This window comes from Pelophylax lessonae (assembly GCF_965119305.1).
Source record: "Pelophylax lessonae genome assembly, chromosome: 2".
NCBI lineage: Eukaryota > Metazoa > Chordata > Amphibia > Anura > Ranidae > Pelophylax > Pelophylax lessonae.
The window spans coordinates 598,906,822-598,928,748 of NC_138769.1; the positions used below are offsets into that span (position 1 = coordinate 598,906,822).

The following is a 21,927-nucleotide window of genomic DNA, read 5'->3' on the forward strand; positions in this document are numbered from 1 at the left end:
ATTACTGTCAAATTACAGTTAAAGTGCCACTTTTCACCAATGTTTCTGCAAGCCATATTTGGAGACATTTGGGGGTCCTAGCTTTTTATTTCTCATGAGTCATGACTTATCCCCATTTCTCTAAATATGTGTGGTCCCCCCATTCCAAGGTGTCCCCATACACAGTGTCAGGACAGGATACATGGGAGTTTGTCTCCAGTGGGACAGAGGGTGTCTCCTTGCACAGTGAAGGGGGCCTCTCTGTGTAAACCCAGGGACTCAGCTGCATGCACATTCCCTTCATATTTACCGTTCAAACTTTCTCTTAACATTTCCAACTGTTTACAGAGGACTCAGGAATTTGACTCACATGGAGCCAAGAGCAATAATAACACAAAGTGTTCCACTTGGCAGACTTCCTCCAGCCAGATCCTCAGTCACTGGCAGGACTTGTGCTGTACATGGCTTGTTTTCCATGGAGTCCTCAGCACCCCCTAGAACTTGAGTCTTTGTTCCCAACAGGTATCCTCAGTCCCAGTGCCATAGTGTCCTATGGGACCTGCACAAGTACCAAACACCAACCCATTGTTCTGATATAGAACACCACTTTATCAATGGGGACCTTTTACCTCCAATAATCCCCCCAAGATGCCATATCCATCCTTAACACAACATAACACAAACACGTGCTAGAGAGGAAATTAAAATTGCTGTTTATTTAATAGCCAGAAATCCAAGCCCCTCCATAAATATGATTTGCACGACCTCTTCAGATTTATCTCCCAACCGGCTTTAGAATGTGTGCCAAGCATTTTATAAAAAACATTAAAAATAAACGAATTATCATTTTTAGCTTCTGGTTTACTACACCCCACCAAAAAAATAAAAAAAGCACCCAGGCTGTAAATAAAATCCAATGTGCTGGAAGTTTAACTGGGACCTACAAAAGAAAAACTAATTCAATCTGCCTATCTTATATCTATGGAACATTTATATTGATGGTGCAAAAATAAATATTAAGGATGCTTTGGCAAACATTGAAAAATAATCAGCCCTTTAAATTAATAGTATGCTTTAAAATAAAGGATGAAAGGAATACAAGGGAGGTGGGATTAATACTTCTTTTTTTTTTTAATTAATGCAAAATGTAATGCTTAAGCACTCTCTTTCCTATGGATCACTATATATATATATATTTAAATATATATATAGATAGATAGATAGATAGATAGATAGATAGATAGATAGATAGATAGATAGATAGATAGATAGATATAGATATATAGATATATATATCTATATATAGATATATATATGTATATATGTATATGTGTATCTATATATATATATATATATATATATATATATATATATATATATATATATATATATATATATATAGTAGATAGATAGATCAATCATATATATTGTCGGGGTTCTGGCACTGTCAGGGGTGTCATTATGAATGAACTCATGTAGATTACAGTTTAAGGTCGTGGACAGAATGTAATTCTCCCGATCGTCCATATCTATATCTCTTCTCCATATACAACAAGTCTGCAAAGCTAGAGAGTTTAAGAGGAAAGGGATTTTTAATGGCAGCCGTGCTAGTGTGAAGTCAGCCCCATCTCCTAGCCTTCAGCAGTAGCACATTCATGTGAACTCTGTTTGAACCAAGAATCAGACTATAAATCATGTATACAAAAGCCTGCTGTTTGCTTGGAGTGAAAATATCTTACCTTTAACACTTTCATAGGCGAAGAGGGAGCAGTAGAACAGGCTGCAGAGGATAGTCAGTCACAGAATAAAGAGGGCTGAGCACACGGATGTTGGGGAGGCGTTTGGAAAGCCAGTTCTGGAGGGCCCTTTTTGGGGAGGGTGGGGGTGGAAAAGAAAAAAAAAAGGAGAGAAGTGGTGCTGTAGTGGGGGTATTGCCTATGCAGATTATGATTGTTTAGTGGTCTTTAAGAGGGGCTGTCAAGCAATGAACCTAGCCCTGCGTCACTGCATCCACACATACAATCAGTGCACACATTTGCATAGATTACTGGAAAGGGAATGGGCGTTGTAATGGATTCCTTTAAAAAAAAAAAAAAGGAGATCAATAGAAAAAAAAAGAAATTTCTAAACCCTTATATTATTTTTTTTATTAATTAGAACCCCCACCCATCATTTCCCTTATCTCCTTTTGTCATATCATTTATTGACCCAGGTAGTGTATATTTGTAGATGACACATTTTAATGAACGTAGGCAAACACTGCTCACCCTTGATCCCCCCCCTAACTCCCTGTACCCCCTCAATTTATCACCCCCCCCCCCCATCGCTATCAGTTTCACACGCTCCTAGGCAGCTTATCAAACCCATCACATATCCTTCCAGAGAAAACTTTCCCTGACCCCCCCTGATTTATGACTTTTATGCAAACAAGCCAGACTTAAAATTAACAGTTTAAAGAGCAAGGGGGGGAAAAGGGGGAGGGTCTGATCTTGCTCAGCTTATTTCATAGGATAAGGGAATCAAATGATAAATTTGGTTGATGTTAATTCACAATGTGTCTTTTTTTTACCTCTTGCAGAATTTAACTGTAAGTTAATGTACCCCAACAACTCGAGTCCCATCCAGGCTTGTTAATGGGTTTAGATATTAGCTGCTCCTAGCCATGCATACACAATTTCCTCTTGTCTCTGTGGGCTTTCTATAAGATTTATGGGCCCTTTGCCTTCTGTAGCTAGAATCCGGAAGAAAAAAAAAAGGGAAACCCAGGACTGCGATGAGCTGGAACTCGAGGAATCTCATCCACAACAAATAAGCCGATTTGTAGAAAGGAAGAAGCTTTTTTTTTTTTTTTTTTAGATAAACCAACTTGGCAAGGGTGTCCAGTCAGCAGTATTTCGGCCCCCGCTTCTAGCTGAACCACCAAAAGCCCATGAGGTCTTCAAAAGGACAAAGAGGAAATTGGGCTTCCCCCCATAGAGGACAGGCACTGAAAATGCACCAGGCTGCACATATCACATCTAGACCTCGGACTCAATTGAAGCCTTCCACCTCACTGTCCCCACACAGGTAAGCAATCACTATATACTGCTACTTATGTCATATATAGGTAATAACTATACAAAAGGCTGTGTTGTAACAGGAGGGAGGGACAGCCACAATGAGTGCAAACAATGACTTTGCTATTTTGTATTAACGTATTGTATTATTTAGTATTAAAGTATCCTTAGCTGGCTTTTTTTATGTAACAGTTTGAGATGATAAAATAAAAACAAACTGCTACAATTATTTCTAGGAATGGAGCTATAATTTATTAAAACACCAACCTTGGGATTTATATGGTAATCACCGATGCAATAAATTTCACATCTTTTGATTTACGATTTTGCTTCTTTTTTTTTTTCGTTGGGAAGAAGTTTCCCTTTTACAGGGATATTTATGTCAGACAAATCTCCAGTTTTCAACCCCTTGCTTGCCAGAGAAGGGACCAATATGGGTGGTAAAAAGCTGTTTTCACCTTGTAAAATTCCAATGTCTTTAAAAGCCTATATGTGTATTTTTCTCTTTCCTATAAAATATTTGGGTTCATAAAAACAGGTCGTTTATCATTCCATTGATGGGCTACTAGATACATATTCCTTGGGAAAGACAATAGCTCAAGCTATAAAAATCACATTATTAATACCGGGAGTATATTCTCCCATTTTAAGGCAGGTTATAAATCACTGGGTCTTCAAACACTGCTGGGAAAATGGCATAGGCCAGGCTTAACTTATCGCCTACACACATACCATAAACCTGTTTTGGTTTTGGTTTTTCTTCATAAAAGGAGATTTTTTTTATTGCAAATTTTATTTTATTATATTTTAATGATTTAGATTTTTTTTTTTTTCTAGTGTATTTTTTTTGTCTGTTCTTTTTATTATTATTATTGTTTTGTTCTTCTCAGTTGTATTAAAATCTGTTGCACTGAATTTAGATCTTTATTAGGCTGTAAAAATATAAACGAATGTATGATCCTTCCCTGTTACATAATAGTAGGAATAGATGATCTATAGCAGGCGGATGGAGCAGTAAAGTAGCAGCCTCCAGTAAAGGAGGGGAATCCTATTTTTATACTGTGTGAGCTTGAGTCAAGCTCCCTATTTATTACCAAGGTATAATTCAAGATTGTCGAGTATTAATAAGCCAATAATGATAATCGTTATAGGGAAAGAGTACTGGTTCTTCTAGTTTTATTGCTGTACTTATCCATTGTAATGACCTTTGGCTCAACACAGCCATAATTCAACACAAAGGAATCCGCGCATGGCCTGCAATGTTCCCTTATCTTAACCTGTGAGCTGCCGGCCCACTGCTCAACTGTCTAGCAATTAAATGTAATATTAAACACCATGGATGCACAGTGGATTTTAGTTGTGTTTGTAATAAAATATGGAACTTTATTTATACTATTTAAATTACAATTGTATTATTGCTGACATACATTCTAATTCAATTTTTGTATTCCTTCTGTTGGTTTTGTTATGTGATTTTACATCATCATCATCCTCTTTATCATGATCATCATCATCATCATCAAAGTGTCCAGTTTTTAACTGTTTTCCTCTCTTCTGTTGCTCTAGGTAACTTTTCAAACGCCTGGATCCCATTCAGATGACATACAGCTAGGGAGGATGTAATATGAGTTCCACGGTTTTTATTTCAGTTTTAATGTACAAACATTGGCGTTGATTTACTAAAACTGGAGAGTGCAAAATCTGGGGCAGCTGTGCATGGTAGCCAATCATCTTCTAACTTCAGCTTGTTCAATTAAGCTTTGAAAAAAAAAAAAAAAACCTGGGACCTGGAACCCAGGGTTGATTTACTAAAACTGGAGAGTGCAAAATCTGGGGCAGCTGTGCATGGTAGCCAATCATCTTCTAACTTCAGCTTGTTCAATTAAGCTTTGAAAAAAAAAAGAAAAACCCTGGAACCTGGAACCCAGGGTTGATTTACTAAAACTGGAGAGTGCAAAATCTGGGGCAGCTGTGCATGGTAGCCAATCATCTTCTAACTTTAGCTTGTTCAATTAAGCTTTGAATAAAAAAAAAAAAAAAAACCCTGGAAGCTGATTGGTTTCTATGCAGAGCTGCAGCAGATTCTGCACTTTCCAGCTTTAGTAAATCAATCCCATCATTTTCAGGTTGAAAAACAACATAAACCTCTATACCAGTGATGGCAAACCTTGGCACCCCAGATGTTTTGGAACTACATTTCCCATGATGCTTAACTACACTGATGAGTGCATGAGCATAATGGGAAATGTAGTTCTAAAACATCTGGGGTGCCAAGGCTCACCATCACTGCTTTATACCCACTTATAAAGCACAGTCCAATTTACTGCAGTGGGGAAAAAAATACTTCTTGATACCCCATAGGCGATCAGATATTGCCTGAATGAACCATCTTACTTATAAAGGTTAATATCCAGTTGTATTTTGGGGTATGATTTACTAAAACTGGAGAGTGAAAAATACTTACCTGCTCTGTGCAAGGGTTTTGCACAGAGCAGCCCCGATCCTCATTTTCTGGGGTGCCCTGGTGGCGCTCCTGGCCCCTCCTCTTCATCGGGTGCCCCCATGGAGAGCTACTTTCCATGGGGGCACCCGTGCAGGCACATTGACGAGTCCCACTGCTGCGTCCATTGACACAGACAGCAGGACTTGCCCCCCCCCCCCACGCTCTAGTGTCACTGGATTTGATTGACAGCAGCGGGAGCCAATGGCTTCTGCTGCTATCAATCTACCCAATGAAGACCCAAGGCAGCTGCTGGAGCTGCTGTGCTCGTGCACGTCGCTGGAATAATTGGGTTCAGGTAAGAAAAAGGGGGGCTGAGGGGGGCAGCTGAAGCACAGAAGGTTTTCACCTTAATGCATAGAAGGTAAAAAACCATGAGACTTTACAACTCCTTTAATTGAACAAGCTGAAGTTAGAAGCTGATTGGCTACCATGCAGAGCTGCACAGGATTTTGCACCCTTCAGTTTTAGTAAATCAACCCCTTTGTGTATTTAGGAAGGCATCCAGCACTTTAAAACAGTCCACTGAGCTGGCCAGAACTAGTTCTCTTGGGAATCTTTTCCACATTGGCACATCTCTTACTGTGAAGAAGCCTTTCTGTATGTGGAGGTTAAACCTCTTTTCTTCCAGACCTAAAGTATGCCTCCTCTTCCTTTGTAATGACCCTAAAGTGAATAAATCTACATCAAGTTCACTATATGGACCACTTGTGTATTGATAAACAGTGATCATATCCCCTTTAATCTCCTCTTCTCAAGAGAGTTCAGTTCCTCTACTCATAGCTGAGGTCCTCCATGCCTCTTATCAGTTTGATTGCTCTTCTTGGCAATTATTCCAGTTTCCCAATATCCTTTTTGTGAACTTGTGCCCAAAACTGAACAACATATTTCAGATGAGGTCTTACTGGGGGGAGATTTACTAAAACGGGTGCACACAGAATCTGGGGCAGCTGTGCATAGTAACCAATCAGCTTTCAGGTTTTACAGTCAAAGCTTAATTGAACAAGCTAAAGTTGGAAGCTGATTGGTTATAATGCACAGCTGCACCATATTCAATGTGCATCAGTTTAGGTAAATCTACCCCACCGATTCTTTGTACAGGGCAAAAGGATGTCTATGTTTAAGGTCTCATGCAGCACATGGACGTTTTTACAGCTGCTGTTTTTGGCATCAGACGGTTTTTCTACAGCCAGTAAATGCCCCAGCATGTTATCCTATGTGTCCATGTACTTATACTGTAGGCCGTTATCAGCAGTTTTTGGCAGGGGCATTTTCTGTCTGGAAAAAAACCTCCAGAACTAGTGGGTTTTGAGAGGAGTTTTTTTTAGCTGTAAAAATGCTCTAACTCTAATAAAAGCTTAAAAATGCTGAAAAACGCCATAAAACGCTTAAAGACGCAGCTATTCTGTGTTCATCTACATTTTGAGCCATAAGCTTTTGTGGGAGTATAGTTTTGCTAAAAAAAAAAGCTACAGCTGAAAAAAGCTAAAAAAAACGCTGAAAAACTCTACTGCAAAAAAGCTGAAAATCCCCTTCTACAGCTACAGCTTTCTACTGGCGTGAGCTCTTAAGAAGAATCGAGTGATTCGATTGGTTGCTCAACTGCTCCATATTTTTTCCAATTCCATTTAGGCCTCATGCACACTGGACCTTTTTAGTGCCGGTTCACACATATGCGATGCAGGAACGCTGCGAATCCACTGCGAGTTCTCGCATCGCACTCGACTCACAGACAGTTCACACTGCCATATGCGAATCGCTGGGGGTGTCAATACAAAGTTAACGACACCCCCAGATCAGTTTGCATATCGCAGTGCAAACTGTCAATGCGGACATGAATTGGATCGCATAGGTGTGAACACCCATGCGATCTGATTTTGGTGCGGACCAAAAAAGGGGTCCTGTGCGACTTTGGTCAAAATGCGATTGTGAATTCAGCCATACAGATTGTACTGATCTCCTAAGGTCTTTCTTTTCCTGTGGCTTTTTATGCAAACAGATTGTATGGCTGAATTCGCAACGCACAGACATCGCATGTGATTTGCAGAGCATTGTGGTGTGAATCTGACATCACACATGTGTGAGCCGGCACTTACAGTTGCTGTTTTTGGCCTCAGACGTTTTTGTACAGTCAGTAAACTCCCCAGCAGGTCTAAAGGCTGGATCAAAATCGGAGCCGTTACCTATAGTAACCACATTGCTTGCTTCATATTTGTTTAGAATAATACTATTCGATCGCTCTATATTACTGCCTAAGTTTCATTTAGAGTCACCATATACGTTGCAATCTGTGCATACAAACTTTAGATTTACTAAAAAATATGTAATATGAGAAACTACCTAATCTTTCCAATCAATCCGTATCAAATCAGGCATTACATTGTTTTAGGTAGATTTAAAGGACATTGTACAATCGGATTGTAATGTATATGATGAACTTTGCTCCAGTTTTGGGGCTGTTCTTGTTTTTCCAGTGCACATTTGAAAAACAGGAGGAAGTTTTCCATACCAAAAGCCCAGTAATATGATGAATTGTATAAGGTGCTTGCTGCTTCCCACACAGATCACGTGATGAGAGTTTTACATCTTATTTGCACTGTGTCAAATTCCTCTTTGCCTTGCTAAATGTTAAAGGCTCAGCTACTCTTTGCATTTGTTTATGTCATTTTTTGTGATTGTACATTGCTGCAGATCTGTCCTGCCCAAGGGAACGATTGTAATAAAAATGGTAATTAAATATATTGCGTTTTTATTTTTTCTTCTTTTCCACCTTTCTAAGAAATCTGTGTGTTTTGTGTGAATTCTTCTATAGACAGCATGAAAAGGCAAACACTGAGCAGGTAGAACCTGTGAAATGAGCCCAACCTAGGAGGGAGCTATGTTTGAATTGGGCTGGTAAATAAAACTAATCCCTCTGTCACTGCATGCATAGGACTTGTATTGCTTTGATGTAAAAGCTTCAAGGCTCACAACCGTCTAACAAGATCTGCAGGAACTTGTAGTTCCAGGAAAAAACAACCTCAACGCCAGATATTTTTATTCATTCAATTTATGTTCTGGTTAGTTTACGTTCTGTCCGATTTTTGTAACTGTAGGGAGATTTCCTCTAATTTCCTACCCTGGTGATATTCTTGATGTAAGGTGTCACGGGGACAGGAAGTTAAGGCAATAGTAATAATGCAGTAAAAAATAAAAACCAGACAGAGTTTCTAACCCTTCTCCACCCTATACAGAATTAAAATGGAAGCGTTGGTTGATCGATGCCTCTCCGGCAGGAAGCTTTGTAAGTTTTCAGCTGACCCTACCTGTTACAATTTGATTGCGAACTCTTAAAAGTTACAATGTAGTGTGAAGTAAAGCCCTCCCTGGATTTAAATTAATTACTTTAATTTTAACTGTAGGATGATATAGACATGTAGGGGCAGTGCCAGGAGAAGCTCACCCAGCGCTCAGGGCAAGGATGCCAAACTGCACCCCCTCTTCCCTTACAGTTAGGGTCAAGGCGCCCCCCCATCCCTGCAATAAAACCATTGTGCCCAGGGCAGCCGCCTCTCCTGCCCACCCCTTGTCCCAGCCCTGTGTAGGGGACTGTGTTTTTCTCTCTATTAATCTTGAAGGTATATATATACATATAATGTATTTCAAATGATAAACTAATTTGACTTTTCTTATCTCTTATATTTGTATGTATTAAATTAATTCTTAGACCCCTGACGAAGAGAAAGATCCTATATCTTAAAACGCGTTGGGTCTCAGCTGTCCATTGTGTGAGCAGTTTTCAATGAATGCAGTGTCTGCATTACCATGTTAACCGCTGTATTGTTTTTAATTAATTGTAGTATTCACCAGTGTCTCATGTCAGATTTTATGGTTCTTGTTTAAATAAAAATAAATTTTTTGCTTACTTACCTTTTTTTTCTATTTCTGATACCTACGTTTTCTACTTTTTCACCCTTTAAAGTCCAATTAGAGGAAATTTTTTGTTTTTTTGCTCTCTGGATTTAAATATCATGGATTTTTACACAGGTCCTTACATTACATAGTTATTGGTAATTCTAAGTGCTGGTTCACATATATGCGATGCAGGAACACTGCGAATCCACTGCGGGTTCCCCCATCGCATTCAACTCGCAGACAGTTCACACTGCCGTATGCAAATCGCTGGGGTGTCAATACAAAGGTAATGACACCCCCCCAGTTGGTTTGCATATCGCAGTGCAAACTGTCAGTTTGGACTTGAGTTGGATCGCATAGGTGTGAACACCCATGTGATCCGAATCTGGTGCGGACCCAAAAAAGGGTCCTGTGCAAGTTGTGTCCGAATCCAATGCCAATTCAGACATGCAATCTGTATGGCTGAATTCGCATTGCGCAGACATCACATGTGATTTTCAGAGCAGTGCGCTCCGAATCACATGCGATATCTGCCATCACATACGTGTGAACACCCATGCAATCCGATTCTGGTGCAGACCCAAAAAAGGGTCCTGTGCAAGTTGTGTCCGAATCCAATGCCAATTCATCCATACAATCTGTATGGCTGAATTTGCATCACACAGACATCGCATGTGATTTTCAGAGCAGTGCGCTTCGAATCACATGCGATGTCTGACATTGCACATATGTGAACTGGGACTAAGTGTCCATTTACAACGGGTGTGATAGGACTGCGTTGGGCGGCTATTCCAGCACAGTCCCATTGCAAGATTCCAAGAGAAGCAAAATAAATGCCTTGTCTCCGTTGTGACCGGTTCCCACCATTGCATTGCGGTGGTGTGCGGGAAGTGTGCGCTGAAATAAATTACTATGTGCAGTACTTCCTTTCCAGTGCAGGGGGGTCACTGGCCGATAGAACTCTATGTCGTTGTCTGATATATTTTAATTTAAAAAAAGAGTGAACAGTGTAATGCGCTGATATTGATGCATGAACATTGCACTGGTCTGACCGCACCGTACCGCACACCAGCTGCTGCATTGTAAAACAATGGCTGGTCTGAACAGATCCTAAAGGAAATGCTGCACTGTTTGTATGATCAAATTCTCATGTGAAAGGCAAGCTTTTTTTGGGTAAATAAATACGTTTAAAGCAGTTCTAACGTCTATTTATTTAACTTAATGCGTTCTCTGCTTTAAAGCGGTAATTAACCCAAAACCAAAAATGTAATATATTGCAGCTTACCAATCATTAGATGTGATGGCTGTATTACATTTTTCTATTTTTATTTTTATTTTTTTTAGGCTTATTTTTTCCCCCTGTTTTTACCTGCTGATCTGGCCAGTAACACACCTCCTGTATTAGAGTGCCTCCTCTCTGGAGGAAGGAGCACAGGGGGCACCTTTAGACAGCAACATTGTCAGTCCGGGGGGAGGGTAGTATTAGAAGTATTTGCAGATTTAACTTAAGCTGGACTCCAGCTAACACTTTATAAGCACTATATAACACTGTACAGACAGCTACAGTTCTGTGAATCTGTGATCACTTCAAATATCAGATATGCACAATGAAAGTAAATGATTGGAGTTTTAGAGAAGAAAATATTTATTTATCCAAATACAATAAAAACATCCTTCCTTTTTTAAACGGATCCCTGTAAATGTAATAAGTGTAATCCCTGTAAGTGCAATAAGTGTAATAAGTAAGTGTTTCTAATAAAGAAGTTGACCCCTATGATAACCAGACAAAGCAGTGGATAGTTTTTGACCTTCCTGCCTACTTTATTGCCCTCCAGTATTACTAATAATGTTCGCAGCACATCTGAAGAGCTATGTAGGAGGGTTTGGGAGGTAATAAAATGCACCTGTACCTACATTATAGACATTAAACTATTTGCATGTTCATAACAAGCAGTGAAAGAGCTAAGCTATCCCCGACATCTCTAGCTCTCTAGTTATTTATTCTTAAACGTCCTCAAAGATCCCAACAAAGACTGTAAAGTGGGGTTTTATCTGGCTTCTAACAGCTTAAAAATGCCTTCAGTTTGTTTACATTAGAGGACTGGCAGGCTTTCAAGATCTGATCTCATAAAAAAAAAAAAAAGCTAAGATTTCTTTGCCTGTGCTGAGAAATTTGAGAATCATTTCTGCACAATGCTTATAGATATAAAGGTGAATAAGGGATTTCTCCATTCATTTTCTCATTGAGGAAATCAGCAATAGGAGTGCAGAATTTAAACAGTACACAGTACATTAAATGCCACCTATTTGGATAGGGATAGGTTCCCTTAAAGGTACCAAATGCAAAAGAGAATGTCACCTTTGTCCCCAGAATGGGACATGATTCTTGTGTATGTGGGAGCCAGCAGATTGCAGTATGCCCAGGTAAATAGTAATTAGCTGTACAGGGATATTTTTATCCAGTTGATATGGTTTCCTCCATAATAAGACAACACTAGAGTTGTCTGGCTGCCCTTGTTCCTTTTAGTCTGTTGGTGCACATCTAAGGGCTCATTTCAAGCGAATACATTTCTTTTCCTTTTGCTGCATTTTTAGTGCATGAACATCAGAAAATGAATTTTTTAGAATAGTCTACCCATCAATGTGTAGTGCTTTGGGAAGAGTTCTATATGCTGCAGATTGGGTGCATTGATGCAACAAAATGTACTCCAAACCAATGCATTTTAATGACTGTGTCCTGGTAGGAATGAGCCTTGTTTGTGGACTGTGATGGTACATAAGATCTCTTGTAGGAAACTTGCTATGATAGCCTTCATAGTTTGTTAACTAAGAGCTTCTCCAGCTCCTTAGTATAGGTCAGTTTTAGTAATTAACAGTGTTACAGGTGCTGTAAGGGTAACCCCAGAACTCATGGGTTTCAGTACCCCTTTCCTCATCAAGTGTTAAAGTGGAGTTCCGGCCTATTTTGCATTTACAGTGATTCCTGGAGTGCTCGCTATGCTGATGAACAATTGGGCATTTTCAATTTTTTTCGGGGGTCCCTTACCTTATTTTCAGGGCATTTTTGATTGTACTTCCTCCTTCTCCCGCCTCTGTGGCCACGGCCACCGACATCACTTCCGCCTTTGCATTGCATCCTGGGAGCTGTTTATCATCACTCCCAGGAGGCTGGAATCAGGAAGAACTCCCAGAACACTCCCTGGAATCAGGAAGAAGGACACCGCAGATTACACTGCGGCTTCAGATGCCCACGTCTAAGATGGCCGCACCCATTTCGATTTTCCATTTTCGATTTCGACTAAAATCCAATACCGTACACCTTATAAGTATGAGAATAGCAGTTCTCTAAAGGGCGATGGATTAGTATTATAGGGGTATTTTTAGTTAAAAAAAGTATTTGAGGCCGGAACTCCGCTTTAAGTGTTCCCTTCAGTGTTGGTGTATGGTACCATTGGTGTTCATTGTCCCCTATAAATTTGTGGTCAGTGGTCTCTGCTCCCTCTATGGAGGCCCTTTTGTTGTTGGTTAGTGGGAGCTTAGAAAGACAATTCATTTTTGCTCATGGCTAATTTGCCTGAAAGAAGCTGCAGGGGTCTCTCAACCCATTGGCTTAATCCTGTAACCATGTAGGTAGCAGGAGGAATATCACTTGAGCCAGTAATGCTGGCACTTTTCTTTCTGACTGCCCTGTGTAACTGGGAATAACTCTATTCCACAAAGTTTTTTTAAAGATGGTTTGATAACTGGCCTGCAAAAAACACTGTGGTAAAGAGACAGAGAATACAGTTAGTGCCATGAACAAAAGGCAATCAGAATAATTCTGTGCAGACAGGTGTGTCTCAGACTCGGGAGACTTGGGACACCTGCCCCAGGTGCCAAGCTCTAGTGATACCTATGTACAGTACAGAGAGTGAGCATTGTCATGTTAGCACAGGAATTGTTTTACTAGCTGGATCAGCAGGGGAGCAAAAAAGGAACTTCAGCTTGTTCAGTTAAGCTTTGACAAAAAAAAAAAACTGGAAGCTGATTGGTTTCTATGCAGAGCTGCACCAGAATTTGCACTCTCCAGTTTTAGTAAATGATGACATTGAGTGAAGAGTGACGGCAGAAAATCCATTGGGACCACCCCATTAATTTTCAATTTATACATTTTTTTAAACTTTTTATAAACAAGTGTTGCCATATATGACTGTCATCAATGAAAATTAAAGTCCCCACGTGTTTGTAAAACGTTATAGAGAGTAGAAGGAGGAAACTGGCCTACATCTTTGTGTTTGCCATCTCCACCTATGAAAAATATGCCAGGATAGTGTATTTAAGACTATGTAGACCTTAAATTCCCATAATCACTGCATTAAAATATAATTCTTCCTTATTGTTTTGCTTCATTTCTTCAGCCCCCAAAATAATGGGTACTACTGAGTATGGGGAACACATAATCATTCCTCCTCCTCCCAATAGCACTTGATGCCTGATCGGCCAGATTGTTGGGTCTGTGCTTACATGTTGTTGTAATATAGTCCTGTGCTGATTTTGGAAGATTTCCAGAAAGTTGAAGACTGCACAGGAAATTTGGAAGGCTAAAGTGTCATAGGGGGTGACAAGAAAGCATGAATAAGGTAGAAGCAAGCATGGTATGGTGTGCTCATATAGAGCTTTGTAGGCTAGCCTCTAGATCAATCTTCTTTAAAGTGTGACACTTTATTATGGGGAGTCAAATTTTATTCAAATAGCACCAAACAATTATGTGTTTTGCAGGCTCTCATAGTATGGAACAAATAAGGCTAAATAATACAGGAAATCAGTTAACAATACTAGTAATCTTACAAGGGGGAATGGGATGGTGCTGCTAATCCGAGCTTAAAAGTATGGGTTTGGGATTTATTTTTTTTTTAAATCATACTTACCTAGGTGGATGCAGCATCGATCCGATGCTGAATCAGTCCCTAGCCATCTCAAATGCCTCATTTCCACTGAGCGGTACGGTTCGGTACAATTCAGTACAGTTTGGAACGGTACACCTTGATCAGACTTGCGTTTCCACCGCCAGCAGTACCCTTACATGATAGGCGTGGTGTAGCAGGAAAGTAGTGATCGACTTCACTTGATAGGCATGGTGAACCAATGGTCAACCAATGAGCGTTCTGCAGAATGTAGCTCCACCCTGTTGGTATGTTAGGATTGCGCTTGGTACAACAAAAGGGTCCCAAAAAAGTGGTACGGTACGGTTCAGAATTAGGGTACCATTTGCAACTTTTGACAATGGAAAGGGCAAAAATTGCGTACCGTACCAAACCGATCCGTACCGTTCAGTGGAAATGAGGCATAATGGTGAGAACTGAGCAATCAAACACTGCTGATCGCTCAGGTCTCCCTGACACTCTGAGCAGAGAGCTGGTGACTGTCAGCTCTCTGCTCTGCCCTCCTCATGCTTACTGGAGCGCTGGGCCATGGAGGGGGCGGGAGTGGCTGGCTTAGTCTCTCAGCAGCTCACTGAGAGGCTGAGCCAGGGGCCAATGAAGGCTCCTGGATGGATCCCCACCATATGGTGGCGATCTTTCCCTAGCCTGGACTGGCTCTGTGATGTCATCAAACAGCTGGCACCCTGGTTGACTTAAAACATTTGTTTAATAAACATCTGACAATTCAGAATGTATTGGTGTTAGTTAAACAGGACTGCCTTTAGTATAATAAATTTGAAAAATTTCAAATAACTTTTGAAAATTCCTAATGGGTCACACATTTTAGGCACCAGTACACCAGCTCAGTATTGCAGGAAAATAGGAAGTTTTCTTTTTATCCTGATTGGATAACATTCCTGTTATTATACCATTAGATATAACATTTCTAGGATGATACAGTTAAACAATAATCACTTCAGGTGATTCTTAAAGTGATATTAAAGGCAATGTTTTTTTTTTTTTTTTTAAATAACAAACATGTCATGCTTACCTGCCCTGTGCAGTGGTTTTGCACAAAACAGCCCCAATCCTCCTCTTCTCTGGTCCCCCACCGGTGCTCCTGGCCCCTCCCTCCTTTTGAGTGCCCCCAGAGCAAGCAGCTTGGGGGCACCCAACAGGCTCGTTCCCAAGCCGTTGCTCTGCATGTCTATTCACACACAGAGCTGCTGCTCTGCCCCTCCCACCCTCTCCTCATAGGCTCACTGGCTGTGAATAATAGTGAGGAGGGAGAGACCCAGGAGAGCTGAGGCTCTAGTACACACCATTGGATCGCAGTGGGGCTCAGGTATTGGTGGGGCTGGGGGGGGGGGGGGGGGAGCTGCAAACAGAAGGTTTTTTTTTATTTATTTTTTTTAACAGAAGGTTTTTTACCCTAATGCATAGAATGAATTAGGGTAAAAAAAGCCTGCCTTTAGAACAACTTTAAATGCTTGTGTACATGGGTGCTTTTTACCGGTTTTAACTTGCACTTGAAACACACGTCAGTTGCAGGTCAGCAAATTCCCATTTACTTCAATGGCGCAGTGTGGATGACAGTTCTGAGGTTGTGTTTGACTTGTTTGCTGGCATTTCTCTGGGTGCAGCACTTCCCATTTAGGATACGTATACATTGCAGACAAAGGCAGTCAAATATAGCCTTTTGTGTTTAAATACATGTATTTGAGCTACACTAGGATAGAATGCCAAAGTCAGAGTTTGACAGCAACGCCCTCGTGTACACACATACTGTCCTATGATAAGCTTGATTAGGGCATTTGGCCTTTTTGAATTAGTCATAAATATTTTGTGGTCAAATTCATAAAAAAACAGCCGCTTTATACTCATATTTGCTTTTATATATCTCCAGTGGATGGAAAAATCCTTCCTTGCAGTGGGGATTGCAATGCCCACACACTGCTAGGATTACATGCTTGTTTATGTATAGGGGGAAAAAAAACAATTTTACATACCTGATCCCCTCTTCCCTGGCAGCCAGCGATCTCCCCTTCTCCCCTATGGTCCGATGGTGAACTGTCCCTTGGTGTCCTCACTACAAGGCTATGGGCCCTGCATTATAGCTGATGACACCAGAGGATTTGCAACTACCAGGACATAGGGTAGAGGCTGCAGGGATTGGTCTAGCAGCCCAGAGGGAGCCTGCAGCTTTTTCCAGGATCCTCCATTTAAATGAGCATTTAACCCTTTCAGTACGGGGGCAGCCCCACTTCAAGGGAGGAATGTTTTTTTTTTACCCTGGAGTTCAGACTTTACACTTCCCCATAAATCTTGGTTCCCATATGTCAGATACTTTTCTTGCTTGTTTATCCAGCATAAAGATACTTACAAGTCCAGAAGATCTTGTTTTATCCTCCTTTCACCCCATCTCTCTTCTGCTGCATGTATCAACCCACACCACCATCTTTGTTTTCTATGTCACCAGGAGCTGGATGACTCTTCATGGTTCTTGTAGCCGGGGCCCAGATATTGCTCTTGTGTCTGTTTACAGGTCCCAGAAATAAGATATCATGGGATTTAATAGAGTAATGGAAACTAAAGCCTTGTGGGATATTTGGCCGTAGGTATCCAGGGGAGCAGCGAGAGGGAAAGCAACACACCACCCTCACCTAGGAGGAAAATGAAAAAATAAGTTAGATGGAACTGAAAAATTTAAAAAATGTCAGCAATATAGAAAGGAGGAGGGGGAAGGAAGGAGAGGGGAGATAGTTCTATTTTTTGCTGGAAGGTCCACTTTAGCTTTGTATGAACTGATGTTTTTTCCTACGTGGTTTTAAATCATTGACAATGTATGACAATAAAGAAATGCTATGGGTTACGATAGTTACTAGATCATCAATAAGCTGGCGCATATGGGCAGTGATACACAAAGACCTGGCCCTGTATTATGTGGCTGTAAGGAGAGAGGTAGGCAGTTGGGTGGGTGGTGAACTGCAAAGTCAGCACTTTGCTCTGTATGGACAGACAGGGGAATAGTCCTGTGTCAGCTCTTTAAATGTCCCACTTCTTCCCACCCACACCCATTCTCAAAGAAAACTGGTGACTCAAACACATTTACAGACAATTCACAGCAACACACAAATGCAAATTCACTGTTTAATGTGTAACTCAGTGTGAAGTACACACGTACATACAAAGGGTATCACAACACCTGCTGAAAGGTTCACATTATCCTGCGGTCTTCCCTCTAAACCACTACGTTTCCCAAACAAAAATATGGTACAGGATGTCATTGGGGAACCAAATGCAAAAGCTGCTTTAAATTGTAAAAATAAGCTCCAAAACACATTCTATACACAGTATTCAATCTTTAGGGGAAGGTTTGCATTCTTCAGTGCGTACTTAGGTACATTTTCAAACTTCTATTCGCCTTTGTTCACCGTTGAACATTAGTCCTTTAGAGTCATGTAGAAAATTTGTAGTGGGTGCAGAAAGTGAATGCGATATAGAATTTTAAACAAAATTCCTTGTTTGTAGGACATTTAATTGGGTTGATTTACTAAAGGCAAATAGGCTGCCTTTTTTGCAAGGAATTTTGACTTTGCACCCAGAGCTTAATGAATGAGGTGCATGAAACATCCGATCATGCAAAAGCAAAAATACTTTTTTTTTTTTTTCATTTTCCTTGCACATGATTAGATATTCTTTGCAAAATGAATTTTCACCACACTTACTAAGCTAGAGGAAAACTGCATTGCAATGTGAGCAGCCCGATTGCCTTTAAAAAAATCAACCCCAATGTGTGGTGGATATGGGTGACGGTAAGTGATCAAAAGGGAAAGTGATTGATCAGCAGTAGCATTTCCTTGATAACGTTTATTTACCATGTGGAAGTAGTGAATGTCAAAATCAGATCAGAGCCAGCAGCTGTACCATACTATGATAAATACCAAATTTTCCGAGTGAAAAACTGGGAATCCACATGTGTGGGCAACAACAGTGAATCCAGCAGTCACACAGGTGAATCTAGCTGACAAAGAGGCTTTAGAACTGTGGCAAGAGATTTGACGGTGAATAAACAATGACTCATAAACTAGTCATTCACCACTTCACAAATATGGTCCCCAGTGATTTCTGCTTTCACAGATTTACTTAATATGCAAGATTACAAAACGATGATGATGATGATGAAGATTTTTATTATTATTAATATTATTATTATTATTATTAATAATAATAATAATAATAATAATAATAATGATAACAATAATAATAATAATCTATTACTATGTTTTTTTTTTTACCTTAAGGCCTCTTTCACACGGAGCAGACCGTATTGCGATCCGCTCCGACACTTTCTTTTTTTTTTTTATGGACACGGATGACACTTGTGTCATCCAGTCCGTATGTCCGCATATCATCCCATCCGTTTGCAGATGATATACGGACATAATGTATGTCTATGGGATTGCTGATGTCAGCGGATGACACCGCTGACATCCAATTTTGCGTCCTTTCCGTTTTTTAAACGGAAGAAAAATAGGGTTCTGTTCCGTTCCAAAAAACGGAACAGAACTGAAAGGACGCAAATCGGATGTCAGCGGATGGTCATCCGCTGACATCCGCAATCCCATTGACATGCATTATGTTCGTATATCACCCGCAAACAGATGGGGTGATATACGGACATACGGAACGCCCGTGTGAAAGAGGCCAAACAGAATGTCCCAGTAAACATGTCCAAAAAGTCTGACTTTTGGAAGTGCTCATTACCACCCAGTTATTAACCCCTAAGTAGCACAATTACTGCTAGTAATCCCTCAAGGCGGAATAATAATTAAGGAATTTGGTCAGAAAATATTATCATCATCATCACTATTCTTAATTGGTTACTTTGCCTTTTCGCAAAATTTTGCTTTAACTCTATTACATCTCCCAGAAAACATGTCATGTTTAACTCAATAGGGTTGATTTACTAAAGGAAAATAGACTGTGCACTGTAAAGTGCAGTTGCACTCTGCAAGCGCAGTTGCTCCAGAGCTTAGTAAATGAGGTAAAGCTTCACTTTGCAAAGAATACCCAATCAGGTGCAAGGAAAATAAAAAAAACAGCATTTCTGCTTGCCCGTGATTGGATAATGAAAGTCAGCAGAGCTTCTGCTTATTTACTAAGCTCTAGAGCAACTGCTCTTGCAGAGCGCAACTGCACTTTGCAAAGTGCACAGTCTATTTTCCGTTAGGAGCCTTTAACACTTGTCTGACTTGTCCTGTGACTTAGGACTGCAAAGTCACATGACATGTCATACCCCATGATTTCCAAAGAGTTCCATTCATATCTCTGCAACTTCAAGTCACAGCAACTTCAAAGTAGTCCCTGCATTTCTTTGGTCCAACTTTGATGAGATTTGAGGTCTATAGACCTCAAGATTACACAGGCATTGCTTCAAGTCGCATCAAATCTGTGTCAAGGTCGCGCAGCAAAGTTGTGTCAAAGTCGTGTGACTTTCAGGTCGTGCAAGTGTGAAAGGGGCCTTAGTAAATCAACCTCAAGTGTTCATTGTCACTCTATTGTTAACCCCTAATTGGCCTAATTTCTGTTAGTGAGACCCCGTTCACACTGGGGCGACCTGTCAGGCGACCTGGTCGCCTGACAGGTCGCCGTAGGTCGCCTGCCATAGAGAAGCTGTGGACCCGTTCTAATAGGAGCGACACAAGTCGCTCTGACTTAGAAAAAGGGTCCGGAGCTTCTTTGGGGCGACCCGGAGCGACCTGCATTGACTTCAATGATATGAAGTCTGTGCCGGCCGCTCCGAGGTCGCGGTGCGAGCTGCGCACCGCGACCTGTGAGGTCGCCCCGGCAAGTAGCGTCGCCCCAGTGTGAACGGGGTCTGAATCTATTATTTTCAGGATTTTTGAAAAGAAAATAATATTAAATACATACAATTCAAGAATAAACATTGTTAAAACATTATCTTAGCAATTCAGTAGGGGCAAACCTAAAATGTAATTTATTACTGGTGGGCATTGTTTTCTTTTGGCGCCAAAGTTGTGGTATAAATCAGCCTTCTTCTCTCCAGGTAAAGTTCTGTGATTTTGTCACTTGTTGTCAGACTGCGGTGTAATGTTTAGAGTATTACCTTCTCTAGCCTTTACTGCATGGCTGCATTATTTTAATCGCATCCTGATCATCAACATGTGGGCAAAATGGATATATGGCTCACCACATGAAACGTGGAGGCAATAATGAGGAGGAGTGATGGTGGTCCTAGGACTGTTCAAAAGAAAACCATTTCCTTGCAGCCCATAAGAAGTTATTAGTGTTAATGATCAGGCACAGCACAACCTACTGTATATGAAACAATCCCTAGGCATTCATAGTGTAGCTTCTGGCTAACATATGAGGTCAAAGAAATGTCCCATACTTCCGCTTACAGGCATTACAAGCCAGAGGAAAATAACAATGTAAAATACTTACAGCTGTTACTTAAGGATCCAACAATTGTTCCTTCAAACCTTTGAACCTCCCCAGCTCCAAGGCCAATCAGAAGAGGAAACCATGCTGTCTGGAATAGATAATGTCAATCATATTTAGTCTTCAGTATAGAATAGCTATGTTAAACAAGGGAGCTCTACTCAATTAGCACTAGGGGGTAGTTCAAGTGATAACAATTAGGCCCAAGAGAAAAAACATATACACACGCACATACCAGTAAAAGCAAGGAATAATTGGCCAAGTTCTGAACAGATTCCTGCAATCAACAATTGCCTTCATTAGCCAGAGGTCAAATAGGAGCTGCTGAATTTCACAATTCTTATTATTTAAGATGGCAGCATTTAAAGCTGATGTTCAGCCTCACATCAAGAGATTGGCGGAAACAGGGTCATGGGGACACAGACAGCAATACTGACAGATCTTCAAATCCTCCCTTGCCCTATCCCCAGTGTTGCCAACTCCCCGAAGTGAAATTTACTGACAGGACGGCAAAATATACAAAGGGCACCAAGTTTTTACTGCCACTGCAAAAATGTACATAAAATGGCCGTTTTTAGTGCTAAACCATGCAAATATCAATACTTAAACTATAAACATGCAGATAGTGCTATTAGCAATGTGTTTAAGTTAAACAAAAGTCAAAAAACATATTTCTCCATTTACATGAAGGTCAGATTAATATAACCCAGCCAGCACAGAGTTCCCCCATATATCAGAGTGTGCAGGATTCCCCCTTACAGTGTGACTCTGACATAAATAGGAATGCTGCAGATCTTGATTTAAGGGGGAACTCTGATGTAAGCGGGTGTTCTGGTGACCAGAAACCACCATATATCAGAGTCCACTGCATTCCCCTTTACATCAGAGTTCCCACTTACATCAGGGTCTGCAGCATTGCCCTTTACATCACAGTTCCCTTTTACATCAGGGTCCACAGAGTTCCCCCTTGCACTCTAAGGGGAGAATCCTGCAGACTCTTATGTAGAGAGGAATATCAGGAACTCTCATGTGGGGGGGGGGGGGGACTCTGGTGACCAGAGACCACCTTCCGTGGATTAATTACACTAAGGTTAGGAGGGGATTCACTGCTATAAGAGGGAAACCTTTACAT

At 40.7% G+C, this 21,927-nt stretch overlaps 1 protein-coding gene across 2 annotated transcripts in view; it reads right to left on the bottom strand.

Annotated features, from left to right (window-relative positions):
* Positions 1-1,774, bottom strand: part of LOC309547131 (homeobox protein Hox-D3-like) — a 16,561-nt gene extending 14,787 nt beyond the window's left edge. Inside the window, exon 1 of one of the 2 annotated variants that reach the window (XM_082246920.1) lies at positions 1,719-1,774. The gene's annotated coding sequence lies outside the window, so the exon portion shown is untranslated. The remainder of the gene's footprint in view (positions 1-1,718) is intronic. The other variant, XM_082246921.1, reaches the window with a different exon arrangement.
* Between the last annotated feature and the right edge of the window lie 20,153 nt (positions 1,775-21,927).